Source organism: Schistocerca serialis, chromosome 1 (genome assembly GCF_023864345.2).
Source record: "Schistocerca serialis cubense isolate TAMUIC-IGC-003099 chromosome 1, iqSchSeri2.2, whole genome shotgun sequence".
NCBI classification, from domain to species: domain Eukaryota; kingdom Metazoa; phylum Arthropoda; class Insecta; order Orthoptera; family Acrididae; genus Schistocerca; species Schistocerca serialis.
Window position 1 is genome coordinate 517,587,300 of NC_064638.1, and position 5,583 is coordinate 517,592,882.

The 5,583-nt window shown below is 46.0% G+C and overlaps 1 non-coding gene across 1 annotated transcript; it reads right to left on the minus strand.

Moving 5' to 3' along the window:
* Nucleotides 1–497: 497 nt before the first annotated feature.
* Trnat-ugu (transfer RNA threonine (anticodon UGU)) lies at nt 498–572 on the minus strand. The gene has a single exon. It is a non-coding gene; the product is annotated as a tRNA-Thr (tRNA).
* Nucleotides 573–5,583: the final 5,011 nt, after the last annotated feature.

The following is a 5,583-nucleotide window of genomic DNA, read 5'->3' on the forward strand; positions in this document are numbered from 1 at the left end:
TACAACTAAACCATAGCCACCTCTCGTAGTACCTCAGTGTGTTGCAAATGGTATGATGCCTATAACTTTGTCCCTCCCCCTCGTTTGACTGTCTCGTAAGGAAGCGAGCAATCTCCCATGGAGGAGATGGAACTCAAGGTCGTGCCTACTGATGCTTTTGTGTCTGAGGGTCAAGATCCCTGGTGTCTTCAGACTGTGAAGATCACGTGTGTAAGCAATGGTCGCCAAGGCGACGTCAGAAACAACGCCCCATCTGACATCTGCTGGACACCTTCTGAAGATGATAAGGACGCCACCTGCCAAGATCGTTTCCCAATTTATGAATCCATGGAGGAGGAAGCCTGCGCCCTGTCAGAGGCCAAACCAGCATCGCACAGATGTTGAGCAGCAGCTGGGCCAGTGACACTCTTCCACCGCAGTCACAATACCACCTTAAATAGACACCCTAGCTGCAAGCAGGCGTTGATACACTTCATTGGGGACATGTTGAAAATGTGTGCCCCGACCGGGACTCGAACCCGGGATCTCCTGCTTACATGGCAGACGCTCTATCCATCTGAGCCACCGCGGGCACAGGGGATAGTGCGTCTGCAGGGACTTATCCCTTGCACGCTCCCCGTGAGATGCACATTCCCAACATGTCCACAACACTACATTCGTAGTGCGCCTAATAGACGTTTGCCCATCATACTCATTACTCGTGGCAGATTAATCTACCAAGTCCCGTACGAGCTTGCAGCTAGGGTGTCTATTTAATTATCATTTCATTTCTAGCAAAGCTGCATGGTCATCCACGTTTTTGGCTATATAGGATTATGATTCTTTAAAGCCATGTGCTGGCAATGGTAGTGGAACGACTAAACCGCTATAAGAAAGCAATTTGGTTGACTAAGTAATTCATCGACCGTAGCATGTGGGTCCTGCTGAGACCTTCCATAATGTCCAGATCATCAATGTTTACTCTCCATTGGGCATGGCCAAGCGGTGGGAACAATCGCGATTCTATTTCAAAAAGGTCTCCATTTTGACTGTGTGGCATTACGACCACATTATCCTTGGTGCCGACTTCAGTTGTGCTTTATTCCAGAATGATCAAAATCCTCATTTTACCATATGTCAGGAACTCAATATGCTAGTGCACAAACTTAACCTTGCCAATACTTGGGACTATATGCATGGTGATCGGCCTGGCTATATGTTTGTCACCAGCCATTCAGGTAGTACTCCTGACCGTGTCTAAGTATCCTAAGGGTTTGCGACATCCGCACTTGACCCTGAGTTATAGCCTACAGCCTCCTCCAAGCCTATCGCCTATACTTGCACTGTTTCCTTCCAGCAGCAGAGGGCGTGCCGCGGTTGAGGCATGTGGAAGCTGAATGTCGCACATCTCCAGGATCTGGAACACAGGCAGCTTATAGAGGCGACGTGGTACATCTGCAAGAGACGTCTTCCAGCATATTTTTCGACATTCCAGTGATGGCTCGACTGCACCAAGCCTGCTTTATGTCAATCACTGATAACTTATGGTCGCAGCAAGCAGTAGCACTGAAATACCAAGAAATACTATTTCACAACACTCGTGAGCTCTCAGGCTATATCCAGAGAAAGGTTGAAATTCGGTGCTTTAAGATGAAGGTCATTTCACTTATGCATCCCTGTCTTGAAGGTATCTTGAGGGAACAATGGTGTGTGGAATCTATCAATATCATGTATGATAAGCACCCCTCTCCATGCATCATATTATCAGAGAGAAACAGCGGTGTCAGACAGCGCTGTTCCATGCCAGACGGTTGCTGACTGACGTCTCAGAATGATACTACACATGCCTTTGTGAACTACAACAAATATTTTCTTTGTGGCAGTGGACCAGAACACAACAGCAATGGCTGATGTCCTCTAGTCACTGACGGGAACCCATGAAGAAGCAGCTGCGGAGATTCTTACAGCGACTATTATGATTGATGACTTCGCTAATGCTCTCCACATGGGAACAGAAAACAAATCCCTGGGCCTGGAGAGCTTCCTGTTGGAGTTTTTCCACGAATTCCAGGAATCATGGCTTCATGGCTTCAAGCTGGATTGAGATGTATCAAGAATTGATGACCCCTGACCTTCCCTTTCCACCTGAATTCATAGAAGATCTGCTTATCCCGGTCCACAAACCGTCTGGGCGTCAGGGAGTTGGACATAATAGACCAATGACCATGTTAAATATTGACTTCAAGGTTTTTACCCGGATTCTGTTTTGGTGGCGAAAGCAACATTCAGATGGCGCTCAGCAATCGTGATATCTTAGCTCTGGAAGCAAACTGCCACATTCACGGTGTCTTAGAGACAGTGGACTTGAACATGCCTTTGATACAGCGAGTCTCTATTTTCTTGAGACAGGGCTGTGACGAATGACCTTCCACTGCACATTATACACATTATCTTGTGACTCCTCCGAGGTGCCATGTTGTGGATGCTGGTCAATGCCCTGTTATCATCATGCGGTCGGTCTGACAGAGATGTCCACTCGATGCTTCTTTATGTCATCACCCTTGAGCCATTGTTACATGGTATGCATAGCCAGCTGACTGGATTGGTTCAAATGGCTCTGAGCACTATGGGACTTAACATCTGTGGCCATCAGTCCCCTAGAACTTAAAACTACTTAAACCTAACTAACCTAAGGACATCACACACATCCATGCCCGAGGCAGGATTCGAACCTGCGACCGTAGCGGTCACGCGGTTCCAGACTGAAGCGCCTAGAACCGCACGGCCACACCGGCCGGCGTAGCTGACTGGAATCGCAATAAAGGGGTATGTTTTTTAACTGTCCTGCATAGGTGGATGACTTGGTGCTCTCGGTTCAATCAGAGGATGAAGTGCAACTGGCGCTGGAATGGATCACCGATTATGAGACTGCTGCACGCAGCCATTTGAATCTGACCAAGTCTGATGCTATGATCATCGGTAGACGTCTTCTGGCAGGGAGTGTGGCCCTATTACCGTTACCGGTCAAGCTCAAATGTTTGGGGACCACTTCCATGCGTGAAATATAGTGAACGATCTCAGTTAACTATAAAAGCCTCCTTCAAGCGACCCACCTGAACGTTCATGGCAACCTACTGCAGGCGTTAGACATGATACAATGGGTTGCATTTGTCAGCACTCACCTGACGCCGTGACTATCCCATTTGGCAGGGGTTTTCCTGTTGCCTAAGGCAACTGCGCACAGGCTGCTAGCAGTGTTTCGATAGTTTGTGAGCACTGTCTATCATCAATCTCTACTAGAATACAATAACTCTTCGTCATCGAGTTAGCGGCCTTGGCCTTGTCAACGTCCACACAAGAGTCGTCTCTCTTTACGCAATTACGATGATTAAATTGTGGACCCACCATCAGAATGGGTTAACAGCAATCCTGATTGATGAATTGGCCCCTTCCTCCCGAACGACGCCCATTGCAGTAGCACATATTTTTACCTACCTCTAACACGTCTCGACCTTCTTTATCTAATACAGTTAAGTCCATGCAGATTTGCCTCGTACCAGGAACCTTATGGCAAGTGAAGAATATCGCCTAATGATGAAAGATTGTGTCTGAGATGTGGTGAAGACCCTGCACCCTACGGTTGCATGGTCTGTGGTCTGGCATTCTGTGTACCATGTCCTCCTCAGTATGAACACCCGTGCGACCTGGTATCTTCTTGTTAATGTAAAATATATGAAACAACTTCGATTTCATGTCATTGTCATGATAGATTCGCTACTTTGCCTCCAGTGTCACATGCTTGACATGGAAACTTTGGAAATCTGTAGTACGTTCCTATGGGACCAAACCGTTGAGGTTATCAGTCTCTTACACACTACTTAATCTAACTTTAACTTACGCGAAGGACAACACACACATCCGAGACCGCGCGGCTTCTCCGTGCGGCTGCTTGACATGGACGAACATGGACTGCTATGTGGATATTGTTGTCGCAGTTGATTCGTAAAATGTCTGCACTTAATCTATGTATAGCTCCACATGCCACTGCACCAAAGACTCTTCTGTTCCCAGATGAAAAGTATTTCCTTTGTACGATGACCAGTGGAGTGATTTTGATCTATTACATGTTTCTTGAAGCAAATAAGAGCATTCTTGACTTTATGGCGTTCCTGCAAGATCGTTTTACCTTTATCATGCACAATTCGAGATACCGTCAATACTATGCTATTTTTGTAGGGGGGGAGGGGGTTGGACGTCCCCACTCCCCACAGCTGGGGTGTCCCAGGCATGAGAAGATGTCTTCAGTGTTAGTCTAAAGTACCACGACTAGGATCAGTACACGGGTGAAATGTAATATTTTTCAAGAAGACATGCCTAGAACACGCCTGATTGACTTTGGATTCTGAGGGCACCTACCCTCATGTTGGCGTCGTGTGGGTGCCATTTAGTTTATTTCTCTTCACCGGAAGGGTGTTCTTAATTCTAAATCTATGTTGTTGTTGATGATGCTAATTGCACATTGATGTGAATGGCTCATACAGTTATTCTTTTGACACTGAGAAGTTTTTGTTACACATGCACAGGCACACGCACGCGCGCGCGAGGCAGCCGCCCCTCTCCTCACACACGCGCACGCGCACTCTCGCACACGTACAAAAGGCGATCCGTTCACCGGATGCGTTATTTAAGTTTTCACCGTTTGTTTCGCTGTGTTCAGTAGCAGTGTAAATTAACATTAAAACTTACTTTAGCTGTTTGTTTCCGAAAATGATCTTGTTCCCATTGTTAGTGCGGTTATAGTACAATACAGGGTGTACGTAAAGTCCGGGAACATTTTCAATTGTTTATTGCACAAGAATCAAACATTGTACAGATTTCATACATATGTCATTTTGAAGTGTAGTTTGGTAATTTGCCTATAGTCAGCGCTAGTCGCAAACATGGCAAGTTCAGGTGCGGAGCTAGCCATTCTTCTTCGCCGAGAGCACTGTCAGTGGATACTCCTACTTGGACATGTTGCAGCAATGGCTGATGCCTCAAATGCAGTAGGACCCTCCGTTCATCTTTCAGCAGGATGGAGCTCCACCTCATTTTCATCGTGAAGTTTGTGGGTACCTGAACACGGAGCTGCCGCATCCATGGATCGGCCGTGCTACAGAAGGGGACAACTGTTTCATGAAATGAATGGCCTCCCCGATCACCAGATCTCACTCCGTGTGACTTTTTTCTGTGGGGACACATTAAAGATCTGGTATATGTACCGGAATTCGATTACCGTATTGACGTCTGCTGGGTCACTCATGGCTCCCATATCGAATGTTCGTAAAAAAAAAAAAAATAAATAAATAAACTTTCAGAGTTTCTCTTTAAAATGCAATATGTACGACACTTGTACAATGTTTATTTCTTGTGCAATAAATAATTGAAAGTGTTTCCGAGATTTATGTACACCCTGTATATAATGGTGGTTAAGGTGACCGCTCGCGTAAGACGGGAAATTCGTAATTTGCGAATCAAATTTTGTAAAAAATTCTGAGATATGAATTGGAACGAACCCATAACATCACTACTACGAATGGCAAACGGAAGACTTAGATTTGTTGA